This window comes from Protopterus annectens, chromosome 11.part0 (assembly GCF_019279795.1).
Source record: "Protopterus annectens isolate FY-2018-M chromosome 11.part0, PAN1.0, whole genome shotgun sequence".
In the NCBI taxonomy this organism is placed as follows: Eukaryota; Metazoa; Chordata; order Ceratodontiformes; family Protopteridae; genus Protopterus; species Protopterus annectens.
The window spans coordinates 1,083,546,519-1,083,562,841 of NC_056745.1; the positions used below are offsets into that span (position 1 = coordinate 1,083,546,519).

The window sequence follows — 16,323 nt, forward strand, 5'->3', positions numbered from 1 at the left end:
AGGTAACCCTGTCACTGTGAAAAATGATACATGGTAAATGAGTGCTTGTAACTCTGAAATCCTTTTTAACAACCACCAAAAATACAGTTTTTCAAATAAGGAATTTTAAGACAGCAGAACCTGGTCCAAATGGAAATGATGTGTTTAAACCATGAAGGAAATTAGAAATGGCTGCAAGATGAACTTTAACTGAAGACAAACATCAAAAATATGGAAAAGATACTCTAATATGCAGAAGTGGTAAAATGGTCTAAGTGTCTGCCCGTATCCCATGCCAAGAATTAAGACTCGTATGGAGCAAAGTACAGTACTCTCATGATGCCTGCTTTCTGGGCAGAGGTAAAGATCTAGAGCATCCTACTTGGCTATAGCCTGTCCCTGGCCATCATGGGAATGGGAGAAACCAGGACATTAAACCTCAGGAAGTCTAGTTAGATAGATTGGCCAGGAGGCCCTTAGAGGGTTTTAGGAGTAGGGGCCTGTTCAAGGGGTAACACAAAAATACAGAAACTAAACTTGGTTGGCCTTAAAAAAGCAAAAAATTACCTTGGCTTTGCTGAGTTTGGCCTTCTCTAGAAATTTTGGGAAAGAGGAAGTATAAAAAAATCTCGGGTTCCTATCAGATGACCGAAGACGCATTTTGTCGAATGCGTCTTGGTCGAACTTGAAATGTCGAAAAGGCAAAATGATGAAGCGGCATATAAGCAAATTATTTTCCTAGGAAAGAAGTCGCTTGGCCACTTCCGTCACTTTGCCATTTTCGGCAGTGTAGTGCGATCTCGGAGTTGGTATATTTAAGTAGGGGAGTGTGGGGGCATAGCCCCCCACTTTATGCAATGTTTTAATGTCTTTTTTTTTGGGGGGGGGACAGCGATTTTTTTCCCCAGGGAAAAAAAATCGCTGTTCTGGTTGTTCGATGTCTTGGGAATTCAAACTTTTGAGTTTGATATAACAATGTTCGATCATTTGATCGTTCATTGTTATAATATAGACCCAAATTCTCACAGTTATCTCTTGACCAGAGGATCCCTGTGGAATCTTCCCAGGGGTGGAATTAGGGAAAAATAAGTACTACATTTTCAGTTGGATGAGGATGCAAAGAGGTGACAGCAAGGTCTCCATCCAAGGGACAAAAACAAGAGACACTGACTAAGCCGGTTCGCAAGAAAGTTGAATTAACTCAGGATGGGGATATTCACTTGGTGATGTCAACACTGGCTGTAGGTGATGGTCACTGTTGATACAACCCCAGAGGAAGGCAGTTGGTGGCAAAAGTCCAATGCCAGACTCTAATAACCTCCTGACAAAGGGGACAGGAGTGAATCCCCCATGATTGTCTAGATACAAAACCACTGACATGAGAGTAGATTTCAATCACACCAGAAGGTAGAGAGTCCTGGAACATCTACAGTATGAAAAGGACAGCTCTCATCTCAAAGATGCTGTTGTGCAACAAAGCCTCTTGGGGTGAAGAGGTGCCTTGAACCATCTGCTCTGCATAATACCCCCATCCATGAGCTGAGGTAATCACTATCACCCTGGGGTTTGCGGTTTGAGGTCTGGAGTTTGCAAAAGTCTGCCTGCACCCATTTGGACAAAAAGGGCCACCAGCAAACACGGTAACTGCTTCTTCTTGAGATATTCATAGGAACATCTAAGACATCTACCAGCTAATTCATTTGCACCTTGAGAGTCCACTAGACCTTCTTTAACAGTCGTGTGTGGGAACCATGAAAATTGTGAAAGCTATGAAGCCCAGCACTCAAAGATAAGGAGAGGCTGGAACAGTGTCACTCCTGATTATAATGTGAACTGCAGTGTGGATGAGAGCAACCTTGTCTGGAGGAGGAAATTTACAGCAAGACATGGTATCCAGAGATTAGCCTGGGAATTAAATTTTCTGAGTGGGCATTAGCTGAGATTGCAAAGACTTTTACATCCATGGACAGGAACAAATTGAGCAGCAGATCTACTGACAATCAGATGCTGCATAGTTGAGTCTGCAAGGAGCCAGTCATCAATGAAAGGAAATATACAGGATGCCTGAAGTTGGAGATCTGCAACAACTGCAGATGAAGAGCTGTAACAACTGCAAATATGCACTTAGTGAACATCCTGGGGTCTCTGCTGAGACCAAAGATCAATGTCCTAAATTAAAAGTATGTGGCTGTTATGTGGAAGTGAAAAAATCTCCTGGACCCATTTGCAACTTTTATATGCATGCATACATGCAGGCATCTTGCAGATTTAGACAGCACATCCAGTTCACTTGGGAAAGACAAGGAATGATGGACTGATCTGTGACCATTCAAAGGGGCATTTTCAAATGTGCTGAGTTACACAAACTCAACTCATGAACTAATCTGAGGTCCAGATGTTTATTGAAGCCATGCCCCTTCTGATTTGGGAGGACTTCTTGATTGTGCTCTTTAGTAACACATCTTTCATCTGAAGCTTGTCCATAGTATTTTCATGGGGTAGGGCATCAGTTAGGAGATGGGATTGTGGTCCTAGAAGGAAAACATAGAATGGAATAGCTTCTGGATATAATGTCACTTATCTATCTGTTGTATGTGAAGTCCTCCCACTTTGCAAGATGGAGAAAGATGTTCCTTGACTGCCTCTACAGTGGAGCAGTTAGGCAAATCCTCAAGTATTCAAGAACTGTCTTCCTACAGAAGGACCCTGTGAACCCTGACTGTTTTCTCAAGATATTCTTCCTCTAGGAGCACTCTCATTCTAGAAAACAGCATCTGCAATGCATCCCAGAACCTCAAAAGCTGTCATGTTGGGAGCACTGAAATCAAAGATGGCATGAGCTATGATTCATTCCAGCAAATTAACACTGGAACACCTGGAACTTTATCCTATCCTTAGAGGGAATGTTGCACTCACTCTCCCGTTCCTCTAATTTGACTTTCATGGACATAGTAAAGATCAAGGTCATGTCAGCATTCAAAAACTGGACTTTGGAGTTCTCAGCAAACTCTGTGAAAGAGCCAGATATGATGGGGAACCATAAGGCTAGTGCCTGCCACTCTCACAGAACCAATCATCATGTTATGGGTAAGAGAGAGGGTCTAGATAACAACAGAAATGGAGATTGACACTTGCGTGTGAAAATGAGACCTAATGTCCAAATCTGAAAAGTTCTCCACAGTCTTGATCAGCTGATCTAGTAAGTTTCCCTGAAACCCCTCCACATGCATAAGGTAGTTCAACAACTAGAGGGTGAGAACACCCACTTCTAAAAATAAATCCATGGCCTGTAGCTCTTTCTTGGGGGTAAATAGTCTTAGAATGATGTTCACAAGACTTAAGTGCTGCCAAAACCATAACAGAGATCAATACTGGAATCACTGACCAACAAGGACAGTCTTGGGGGGGCAACATAAAATTTATTGGGATTGACTAGGGATGTGAGCCATCTTACCCTGATTCCTCCACACATTGACTAGCATCTTCTTAACCAATTTGTCCAAGGCACAGCCACCTACAAGAAACAGCTGGGTGTACTGAATGCCTCTGCCTGGATGCACTTGGATTCTAGGGGGTTGCCCTATGGCCATTTAGTCTTAACCATGATAAGTTCTAGAATTTCCCCAAATATTGGGTCATTCGGGGACATAGGGAAAATATGCCTGAGATGAAGGACTCCACTATAGGGTTGATGTGTCTACTCCAACATTTAGCTGGGTAGGTCAGAGAGGACAAAGACTGTACACTGGACAGGTAACTGAGTGGCAGACAGGTGATGGATACCCCTGGAAGACCATCCATCCCTTCTGTCCTTTTTATTTTCAATAACCATTTTATTAAATTATCACTTATGACACTGGCAATCTTATATTTATATAAATACAAATGACATTGACATTACTTTATTTGTAAACATTATACATCATAGACACCACTGAAACAACTATAGTTGCAAACATTATACATCACTTATAATCTATCCGGTCATTGTCAGTTAAGCATTATATGGGTCATTCAAATCCTACCTCTTAAACCTCGTTCCTTCTCTGCATGTATGCATAGTACCACAATTCCTATTTTTTCCTATGTAGTTTGCTCCTTCCCTTTTCCTAAAGAACCTAATTGAAGTTGTTTTATCTATGTTACTATAGTCACTACTTCTAGTAAAGTTGGTCTAGACTTTGATTTCCATTTTCTAGTAATTGCTTTTTTGACAGCCAACATAATTACACACAGTAAGGCTTTACTATACCAAAGCAATTCTGATTCTGTATCATAGCTAAAAAAAAAATAATCTCCCAGTCAATCCAGTCTGCTCACCCAGCATTTCCAATAGAGCGTTCCACAGAAAATCCCTAAAGTCTGCCAGCCCATTACACTCCCAAAAATATCTTTCCAGCCACCTCTTTCTTGCCCGTCACTCTTCCAACATTTGTTATCCACCTGAGGAAAAATACTTTGGAGTTTACTTGGGGTATAAATATACATATGTTAACACTTCCAGGCAAAGATCCTAAATATTCTAGACTTTGTTGCATATTTAGGAGATATACATATGTCTCCCATTGTCTCCCTGTGAAGTGCTTATCCAATCTCTCTTTCCAACCTTTCTAAGCTCCTCTGACTGATTCCTATAATTATCATGCAATATTTTATATGCTCTACTAATTATTCCTTTTTAACAGCAGCTTCTGTTCTAGACTATATTAAAAACTCTACCAATGATGGCCTTTCATTTAGGACCCCCTATTTCTTTATCTTTGCCTGTACTCTGATATCAATCCTTGATAGGGAAGGCAGTCTTTAACCTGCAGTCCAAATAAATTCTTGGCCTCTTCCCATTCTATTGCCTTTCCCTTTCTAGTTATTTGCTCCCAATACCTTGGTTCCTTTGTCAGTTTTTGCTAAAAAATTCCGGCCCTCCCTTGTCTATTATCAGTATCCCTAACCACTGTCACCTCTATTGGCAGAATCTCTTTTCTCCATTCTCATGCTGATTTAGTTCTTAGAATACTCCCTGATATTTTATCAGTATAATACTCTGTATCATTTTTGTTGTTCTTCTTAAGAGTCTGCATTCAAATCCCATTCTCTTCTTATTTCTCGGGCTTTCCCCGTATTATTGTTATTCCTTTCCATCTTGTGCTTTGTATAAAAGCCATAACTGTGTTGCTCTAAAATACCCCCTCAAATTGGGTAATCCTAGTCCCCCTTGTTCTACTGGAAGAATCAGCATATCCCACTTGACCCTTGCTGTCTTCCCTTCCCAGATAAAATCCTTCAACTCTTTTTTAATTGCTATCCACAGCTACTCCTCTGGTAGATAAAAATATGCCTGACCTGTGTATAATACTAAAGGGACTAAAAACATTTTAATTGCTTGTATCTTAGTATCCACATCTATATAACAAAACTTCCAGTTTCTCAATTTTGTAGTCTCTTCCCACATATCCTTAGCTGCCACAACAAAGTCATTTCTAATCCATACTGCTAAATACTTCATTTTATCATATACCCATCAATAATGGATATTGTTGGGTCAATTCATGTATAGGTACATAATTTACTGCTATTGTATTTGTTTTATAGGTTCATAGGTTCATACTAGGCTATCTGCCCAAGGGCATTTATAAGCCTAGCCTATAGTTATGTGGCTTTCGCCACCCCTTTAGTTTGAAGAAAACTATGCCTATTATTTTGCTGTGCCTCTGTCAAGCAGTGACACTGAAGTAATCCCTGGGGTATATCTGCGATCTCCCATCCATTGGTCAAGATTCCTCTTGAACAAGGCCAGCGAGGTGCTCTGCCTCACATGTACCGGGATTTTGTTCCACAGCATAGGGAGTCTCTGGGTGATGAATCTGTCCCTCCAGCACGTTCTATTAATAATCGTGTCAAGGTTTAAGTCTCCCGCCCTTGTGGTTCTGAGGGATCTAGATTTTTTGAGGTGAAGCATATTCATCAAATCTGGGTTTGACATGGCCTTATATGTCAGGCACAGGTCACCTCTGAGCAAGCGGTATGCGACTGAATAGAGCTGGAGTTCTTTCAGTCGGGCAGCATAAGACATATTTTTGAGACCCTTTATCCTTTTGGTGAGGAACTTTTGGGGCCTTTCCAGCTGTTGCAAGTGTCGGGTCAGATACATTCCGAATGGGGCATTGTACTCAATCATAGGTCTAATGAGTGATGAGTACAGGGGGACGATGACCTCCCTAGATCTAGATGTAAATCCCTTCATGATCAGGTGGGCAATGTAGAAGGTTTTCCTAACTACTTTGGCAACATGAGTGTCAAACGAAAGGTTACTATCAACCTGGGTCCCCAGATCCCTGATGACTTCTTCTGTGCTCAGTGGATTGCCACCTATATGGTAGCTAGGGGTAACCTTGTTTTTCCCGAAGGGTATGACTATGCATTTCTTGGCGTTTAACTTTAGGCCATGGCTCTGGCACCAGTTATCCGTTTCTGTGAGGCCCTTCTGAAGGATATCTGTGTCAGATGTGTTTTCGACTATGGCCCAGTTTGCAGTCATCTGCAAACTTTGTCAGCCATAACCCTCCTGTGTTTGCTTGTACTTCAGAAAAGTAGATGCCGAACAAGAGTGGTCCCAGGACTGAGCCCTGTGGGACACCACTTGTGACAGGCTTTGAGTCTGACATGGCGCCAGCAACTCTGACCCTGTGGGTTCTGTCACTTAGCCAGTTTGCAACCCATCTTGTGATGTATGGGTTTACATTCAAGCTGATGAGTTTTTCGATGATACCTGAGTGGGGTATTGTGTTGAAGGCCTTTGCCAGGTCGAGGTAGGCTGTATGAACTGCCTTACCCTCATCAATGGCCTTGGTGACTGTTTCGAAAAAGTCAACCAAGTTTAAAAGGCATGATCTGCCTTTGACAAAGCCAAACTGGGTTGGATCCAAAGTCTGCAAGTTCCCTATGTCTTTATTTATGAGTTCCATTATGATCCTCTCCATGGCTTTGCAGATAAGGCTTGTCAAGCTAATGGGACGGTAATTCCCAGGGTCGGTGGAGGCACCGCCCTTGTGAAGTGGGACCACAGTCGCCGTGCGCCACTCCTTGGGTATAAATCCTGAGGTGAGGCTAAGATTAAACAGCTGTCCTAACTGCGGGTTTAATTCCTCATTGAGTTCGTGGAGCACACAGCCGGGGACACCATCCGGTCCCATGGATGCTGTGTTTTTTGCCTTGGAAAGAGCAGTTCTCACCTGGGCGTTGGAGATGTTTGGGGGGATACAATCCTCTGGTATAGATATCTCTCCTTTTGGGGGGGAGGGGGGGGAGAAGTTTGCATTGAACCTGTCAGCCAGTATGTTGGCAATGTGTGTAGGTTCGGTAATCTTCACATCATTTTGAACTAATTCTGAGCATATCTGGGAGTTTCCTCCTAGGTTTCTAACATAGCTAAAGAAGGCCTTATGATTGTCTTTTGAGTCCTTGGCGATTTTTCTCTCAAAATTTGCCTTGGATGATTTTATGAGAGCTCTTAGTTTTTTACTTATAATGATCAAAGGTGTCTTACCTCTCAAGGATTTTGCTCTATCTTGTAGTAGCTTCCTCCTTTTGTTGTAGAGCTTGTTTATGGCTGGGGTCCACCAGACTGGACGCTTGCCTTTGGTACAAAGAGTCTTAGTTTTGTTTGGGATTGCCTGATCCATGCAGTCCTGTAGGTGCTGGTAGAAGGCATTTGTAAGTGATTCAGCGGTTTGAGTAATGTTTACCACTGGCTCAGGGACCTTAAAGGAGATCACACTAGTTTTTAGAAGTGTGAAGTCGGCTTTTGAGAAGTTTTTCACTGTGGTCTTTTTTTATTTCAGGTGGGGGCGGGATGAGGACCTCCAGCGAGATTAGTTTATGATCTGATCTCACCAGTGAGGGGTATACTTCTGGTGTTGAACATTGTGATCCTATGTTCGTGATGATGAGATCAAGTATGTTTTCTCCTCTTGTGGGGATGGTGACTAGTTGTTCCATGGCATTTGAGTTTATGAACTCCAGGAACCTTTGGGCTAGAGTGTTTGGGCTTGAGTAGTGTTCCCAGTCTATATTAGGGTAGTTGAAGTCACCTAGTATGATGGTGTTTGGAGATACATTTAACCCCTCCAGTGTTTTCAGGAAGGCCATGTGAGGTTCCTGAGTTTGAGAGGGTGGCCTGTAACATGCTACAAATTGCAGAGCAGTCTTGCCTATGGTTAATTGCACCTGGATAGTCTCCGATGCATCGTGCGTTGCCACCAACCTTGAGGTGTGTGTGTGTCCTTTATGAATATGGACACCCCCCCTCCTTTCTTGGTGTTGTCCGGATTTTGGGGCCGGAACACATGATATGAGGTGAAACCTGATAGTGCTGGGGTGCTCTCAGGAGCCTTGAACCAGGTTTCTGTCACAGCACAGACATCGATGATCTCCATACTGAGAAGGGCCTCGAGTGCGTGCATCTTGAGATTGAGACTTCTGGCATTGAGCAGCATTACCCTTAGTTTTTTTCCTTTTTTGTGTTCTAGGGTGGTAGGTTTAGAATTTGAGCCTTGCCTAAAAAAGACACTATGGGGGTGGCAAGAGCCTTTGCCAATATCCGGAAGCCCAGGGGTGACAGGTGCAAGCCGTCCCTTGCGAAGCAGCGTGGCTTGTCCAGCATGTCATCCCAGGCAGACAGACATTGGATCCCCTTTGAATGACACCAGAATTTAAGCCAATTATTAAAGCTGATCATCTTATCACTGTATTGTGGCATCATTCTAGGCGAAGGTAGGATACTGCTCAAGGTCTGGGTCATACCTGCCTGGGCTACATAATCAGAGAGCTCCTCGATGTCTCTTTTCATGTAGTCCAAGGAGGTACGTCTCAGGTCATTGACACCAGCGTGGACAATGACTGAGTCGTACTTGTACCTGCTGTTGAGAGACCTGAGTGCTTGCGTTATGTGGCGGATTCTAGCGCCCGACAGGCAGCTTACTGTGACCTTCTCCTTACTCAGTCTGGTGAGCGGGACGTCAGTGTGCCTGACTATGGAGTCACCAATGACGAGTGTGTCTGGCATTGTGTTTGGCCTTAAGGGCTGTGACTGTTTGACACTCTGTGTGGTCTATGTGTTGCATGTGTTGGGTCCTGAGGTGGTAGTTGTTTGGGTGTCTGCTTTGGTGGCCTCTGTTGTTTTGGTCGATTTTTGATCAGTGCCTCCGAGTATGTCTTTGTGTGATTATGTGTATGATTTGAAGTTGTGATGGTACTATGTGTGACTGGGTATGTAGTGTGTGTGGTTACCTTCTCCTCCTGTCTGGTCTTGCCAGTCCAATGTTGAGAGAGCTCAGCCTCCAGTTTGGCCTTATAGTTGCATCTCTCGCATGTATTTGTGTTTTGTGGGAGAAGGAGAGAATTGTCTGTGTACATGAGGCAATTGTAACATTGCCTCAATATTCCCAGGTTCACCAGTTGAGCAGGAGAGGACACTAGCAGCTGATCCCTCGACATGCTAGAAATAGAAGTTATGTTCTTACCATAACGTTCCATGTTAGTTGTCTTCTTCTCGCCTTCTTCTTGCTGGATGGGTTCGGAGCCGACCTCGGCTCCGACTCGGCCACTCTAAAAACTCGAGAGTTGGTTCCACCGGCTCGAGGCTCCCCTTATATCCCACAATGCTAGGCGAGAGTTACCTCAGATCTCGTTTGTAAGCTAACCCCAGCTGATAACAGTAACAAAATAACTGTAAAAACAGAATCCACCTCTAACAACAGGAAGAAAAAGGGTGACCTACATCCTGAACCAAGAAATATGCATAATAGCATATGACTAAGAAAGAGGTGGTAGAAAGAGAGGTCACGATCACAACTCCTCTAGGTCTGTCCAGGCCAGGGGGAAGGAGGGTGGGACGCAAGAAGAAGGCGAGAAGAAGACAACTAACATGGAACGTTATGGTAAGAACATAACTTCTATATGTTAAGTTGTCTATCTCGCCTTCATTCTTGCTGGATGGGACCGCGTCCCTAGCACCTTGTCCCGGTGGCCTAACGGAACAGACTCCTGAGAACAGTGGAACCAAAATTAGCTCTATGCCTAGAAGCTAAATCCAACTTATAATGAGAAATAAAAGTGTGAGGAGTAGCCCAAGTAGCCGCTGCACAAATGGTGTCAATAGGCAGCCTGTCTTGGAAGGCTAAAGAAGTAGCCAAAGCTCTGGTGGAATGGGCTTTAGGTTTATTAGGCAATTTTTGTTGTCTAATTTCATATACCAGGGAAATCAAAGATGTTAGCCATCTGGATAATGATACCTTTGAAACTGAAAGTCCCTTTCTGCTAGGAGACAAACAGCTGATCAGATTTTCTGAATTGTTTCGTCCTATCCAAGTAGTACCTTAATTGACGATGAACATCCAGGCAGTGTAATTTTTGTTCAGACCTATTTGAATACTCTGGGAAAAAGACAGGAAGGTCAATGGTTTGATTTATATTTGATGTTGAAACCACCTTAGGCAAAAAGGACGGGTTAGTTCGTAAGGAAACTCTGTCCTTATGGAACACAAGATAAGGAGAACGACAACTGAGTGCTTGAAGTTCTGAAATTCTTCTAGCTGATGTGATAGCCACCAGAAAGAGAGTTTTCCATGATAATAATTTCAAGGAACATGAAGCTGCAGGTTCGAAAGGGGAAAGAATCAAAGAAGCAAGAACTAAATTTAGGTCCCAAGGAGAAGGAGGATTTCTTATAGGAGGTCTGAGAAGAAAAACTCCTTTCAAAAAAGCTTTGCAAAGTTTGTGGGACATTAGGGCAGATTCAGAAATGCCCACATGGAAATTAGAAATAGCTGCCAATTTGACCTTAAGAGTAGATGGAGATGAACCTGCATGGAAGAGTTCAGCTAGAAAATCAAGGACTAGTTGGATGGAAGCGGTGAAAGGATCTATGTTCTTTCCTTGTGCCCAATATGAGAAGCGTTTCCACTTACTCAAATAAATCTTTCGAGTGGAAGATTTATGGGAAGCTATCAATATATCTCTAACAGAGTGAGATAATTGAGGAAGCCTGGCTACGGTTGGAACTGGTAGGAACCAAGCAGTGAGGTTCAGAGAGGGGAGGGAGCGATGAAACTGACCCGACTGGTGGATCAAAAGATCTGGAACTAGGTCCAGGTTCCACGGTCGCTCCAAAAGAAATCGATGTAGAAAGGGGAACCACACTTGTTGAGGCCAGTAAGGAGCAATGAGGATCAATGAGGCCTTCTGAGCGATAGCTTTCTGTATTACTTGAGAGATCAGTGGGAAAGGAGGAAATGCATACAGAAGTCCCCGGGGCCAAACTTGGACTAGAGCGTCCCTGCTGGGTTGGCCTGGTAAAGGGAATAGAGTGAAAAATTCTCTGCACTTGCTGTTTTGGGGAGTAGCAAAAAGATCGCAGCAAGGCTGACCCCACTTGAGAAAGATTTCTCTCACTACAGAGTCTTTCAGAGACCACTCGTGAGGCATGAGTATAGCTCTGCTCAACTTGTCCGCAATGTGATTGGACTTCCGGGATGTGCGTTGCTATCAGAAAACGCTGAGAAGAAATCGCCCATTGCCACAGTCTGAGTGCTTCTCGACACAGGGGGTAAGATCTGGTTCCACCTTGTTTGTTGATGTACCACACTACAGACATATTGTCTGTCTGGATTGCAATCGTTCCCAAGGGAAGAGAGTCTTGAAGGGCTTGCAACGCTAAAAGCACTGCTCTCATCTCCAGAACATTTATGTGCAAGTGGCATTCGTTTGGTTGCCATGTGCCCTGGACTGTCCTGCCCTGATAATGCCCCCCCCACCCGATCAGGGAGGCATCCGTTGTCAGAGTAGCAACCGGAGGAGGTGGAACAAATGGTCTTCCCGACAGGAGCTGGGGGGAAGACATCCACCATAAGAGATGCTTTTTGCACGCTTGAGTGATCATAATGGTGTGAGACATTGGAAGTTCCTGGTATGACCATTGGGTAAAAAGCATCCACTGAAGGATCCGCATGTGGTATCTGGCCAATGGAAGGAGAGGTATGGCCGCTGCCATGATTCCCAACACCTTTAGAACTAATCTGGCTTTGACTCTGTTGTTGTTGAGAAGAAGTGACACCAATTTGTGAATGTCTGATATCCTTTGGTTCGTTAGCCTTGCAGACATGTTTATAGTATCTAAATTTGCACCTATGTAGGTAATAGTACGACAAGGCGACAAAACAGACTTTTCGCAATTTATTGAAATACCCAGTTTTTGACAAACGCGAAAAGTATAATCTCTGGCCATCAGAAGGAGATGCTTGGTGGGAGCTGTGAGAAGCCAGTCGTCCAAATATGGAAACACCTGGAATCCTTGTCGTCTCAGGTGAGAAGCTACCACTGCCATGCATTTGGTAAACACCCGGGGGGCAGTGGTGAGACCAAAGGGCAGGGCCGTGAACTGAAAATGACTGGTTCCCAGCCTGAAGCGGAGGAATCTTCTGGAGCGTCTGTTCATTTTTATGTGATAGTACGCATCCCGAAGGTCTATAGAGCACATCCAGTTTCCTTTGCCCAAAAGGGAAGAATGGATTGCAGCGTGACCATCCGAAATCTTGTTTTCTTGACTGATTTGTTCAAGACACTGAGATCCAAGATCGGTCTCCAGTCCCCTGTTTTCTTTGGAACTAAAAAGAACCTTGAGTAGATTCCGGATCCTTGTTGGTCTGCTGGCACTGACTGAATTGCTCTTTTTGCAAGCAGTTTTGAAATTTCCAAAGCTGCTATATCCCTTTGAGCGGGTGGAACATCTGGAAGGGATTTTTTTGGTTGATTTGGAAAACGAAGAAAGGGGATAGAATAGCCTTCGGAAATGATGGACTGTACCCATTTGTCTCGAGTCGGGGATAGCCAGGCTTCTGGGTACAGTGACAATCTTCCCCCGACTGCCTCCGAAGATGGGCAGTCGGGCAACACCTCAGGGATGCTGAAAAGGCTTGTCAGGAAAGGCTTCCCGATTGCCCTGGTTCTGCGGACCCCCCCTGCCCCTAGGGCGACGTCTACCATTGTTATTCCCACCTCTGCCTCTGGTAGGAAAACGACTCTGTGCGTCAGGCGAAGTCCCTTGAGATTGTTTACGGAACCACATCTTCCCACCCTTCTGGCCTTTGGGGTAAGGCCTAGAAGGAGTCGAAAAATGGACTCCGACGACAGAAAGGGTCTTGCCATCAGTCTCGCACCTAGTCAGGGTTTCTTTCACTTGAGGACCAAAGAGAGATGATCCATCAAAAGGGGAGTTCGTGAAAGACGTCTTGAAAGGGTCCGCAAAATTGCATAGCCGCATCCAGGCATGCCTACGTAAAGCTACACCTGTCCCTGCGGCTCTGCTCGCTCCATCGGCCGCATAAGAGAGGAGGCGCATGGAGGAGTTAGATATGGAATTAAGGGTAGCCAGCTGCGTGTTCATTTTATCTTGGAAACCCGCAGCTGTAGGATCCTTTAACATTTCACTCGCTTCCTTGATCAAGTCCCTTTGAAGACGAGTGAAATGGCACAGGTAATTCAGCGAATGCATGGTAAATGTCGCTGAGGAGAACATCCGCTTCCCGTACCTATCCATGGACCTAGATTCCTTGTTAGGTGGATGGACAGGCACTGAAGGATCAGCCAGTTCCTTCTTTGTGGCAGCAGCTACCACCATAGCATCCACAGAAACTCCTTTTGATAAAAATTGCTTGTCTGATGGAGCTGTAATGAATTTAGAGGGTCTCCTGGGAGTGGGGTCCACTGAATCAGGAGCCGTCCATGCCTTCTTAGCAACCACCTGCATGAGGGGGTCGAAGGGGGACACCCAGGAGGTGGAAGGACGAGAGCCAAACGCCTCAAGATACACAGATTCGTCCTCTGAAGGGTTGAGGGCTGGCCAATTTCCCCTCTGTTTCAGGATCTCCAGAATGTCTGCAAATGAGACATCTTCAGAAGGGGAACGGGGGGAACCCTCAGAATCATCCAGATCTGTGTCTGACGTGATAGACTCAGGTGAGTCAATGTGCTTCCTCTTGCACTTCCTCTTCCGAGGGGGCTCTTCTGCCAAATCAGGAGAGGCCTCGGAAGAGGATGAAATCCCCACAGGGGGCTCCTGAGGAGCTGGCTCTCTGCGGTCCGGGATGAGAGAGTGAGTCGATTTACCCTGAGGCAGCATCGAGGGAGGGGCTGACGGAGCCGACTGTGGAGTAGAGCCAGGCTCTAACACACTCCGCATGACCTCGAATGCACCCCTGTCAGGCAGAGCCAGAGGTCCCCGCTCCGAGGAGCTAAGAACCCCCCTCGGCACCGACAGTGATGGCTCCGAGGCCGATGTCGGAGCTGAACTCACCAGCGCCGAAGCACCGAGAGGGAGAGGGGTGTCGGACAAGGGTCCGATGCCACTCACCCCCCCGGAGCCGACGAGGGAAGTCCGGCGCCGAGATTCCTCCAAAGAAGAAAACGGAGCCGACGACGGAGCCGAAGACAATTGTCTCGGCTCCGAAGTAACCACAGTCTCGGTTCCGACGCGACCCGGCTCCGAACTCAAAAGAGTCGAAGGAGGAAAGAGTTGGTGGACGGGGCAGGCACCGACTGATGAGTCGGGCTCTGAAGCATCTGGGCTAGTGCCTCGGACTTAAGTAGTCGACTCACCACTCTCTGAAGGTCATGATCGGACAGCCTCGATGACCTAGAGGAATGAGACCTTTGGCTCCGTTCAGACAGCAGGGGAGATCCTGGAGCCGAATGAACGGAGCCAAGAGAAGGTGACCTAGACCTCTTTCTAGTTGTCGGCTCAAGGTCGTGGTCGGAGCCGACACGGGTACTCGATAACCTCGGCTCCGCCGAGCCGAGGAAGCCACAGAAACTGTGGACTGAGACTTATCGGCTCCAGCCGGAGACGATAAAGGGATAGGTTGATCATACTGAGGTCTCGGTTCAGAAGCTGGAGCCGAAGACCTCGATGCCTTAGAGGGCTTCCCTGTTGAAACTGACAGGGAATCCTCTGGCTTCAACAAGCCTCTCAGAATCAACTTTTTTCTTTCCTGCAGGACCCTGGGGCTGAAGCCATGGCACACAGCACAGGAGTCCTGCAGGTGCAAAGGCCCCAGACAATAGACACAAGAAGTGTGAGCGTCTGTCAGAGACATTTTCTGACAGCACGCATCACACTTCTTGAATCCGGAGACCTTTGCTTCTTTTGACATATCCCTAACTGACAGGTGTACACAAACACACACCCAAACACACAAGTTATACCCTGTCAGCAAAAAATAATAATTTTAGTAGAAATACTAAAAATTAAGTACAAAAATTAAAGTAAAACTACACAAACACTCCCTAGGGAAGGGAAGGCCAAAGGCCCAAAGGGAGAACCAACAGTTCTTTTAATAAAGAAACGGGAAAAATTAGGGTCGGGGATAAAGTTCTATGATCTACACTAATCTAGGAAGAATTTAACTTAAAAAGGGGAAAAAAGAGTAACTTTTAGAAGAAAAAGCTAACACTCACCAGGAACCGGTAGAAGCAACCAACCTCGAAGCTGTAGCGGCAAACGAGATCTGAGGTAACTCTCGCCTAGCATTGTGGGATATAAGGGGAGCCTCGAGCCGGTGGAACCAACTCTCGAGTTTTTAGAGTGGCCGAGTCGGAGCCGAGGTCGGCTCCGAACCCATCCAGCAAGAATGAAGGCGAGATAGACAACTTAACATGTAATAGATAAAAAAAAACTTACAAAAGACTCCGGGGGATGTGGGTTCTAGGCTGGTGGGGTACTATCTATAATAATAGTGCTTTATCAAGGTGCAAGTACTGTAGGAGCAAGTGCTAGGCTTTACAGATAGAGAATAGTCTACTTGGGAATCAAGTAGAGATGAAGTTTTTAGTTATAGGATACGCTGGTTAGATCGGCAGTACAGTTCGAGGAAGGTAGTTTTAAGGGAAAATTTGAAGAGTGGAATTTAGGTAGCCCGAATAGTTTAACCTTGTTTAACTGTTTAGCTTCTTTAATTTTGTATCCCGAGGTTTGAAACTATCTTAAAATGTCCCACAACACTGTAATGTCCCTTTCTGGCTTTGTGATGTATAAAATAATAATCATCATCATCATCAGCCCCCTTTTTCCCATTTTTCTACACGGGGTCATGGTATTGTGTTAACTGTCGCCAACTCTCTCGATTCAGTGCCACACTCCTGCCTTCTTCAACACTCATGCCTGACTGTCACAGATCTTCTTTTACACAATCCATCCACCTCTTTGCTGGACGTCCTCGCTTCGTCTTACTTTCTTCCTGTCTGGCCCAAATCTTCCTCACCAGATTGTCTTCTGCTTTTCTACACATGTGCCCA

At 45.1% G+C, this 16,323-nt stretch overlaps 1 protein-coding gene across 3 annotated transcripts in view; it reads right to left on the bottom strand.

Moving 5' to 3' along the window:
• LRRIQ1 (leucine rich repeats and IQ motif containing 1) overlaps nt 1-16,323 on the bottom strand; it is a 3,765,329-nt gene that overhangs the window by 2,865,192 nt on the left and 883,814 nt on the right. The gene's annotated exons all lie outside the window — the stretch shown is intronic.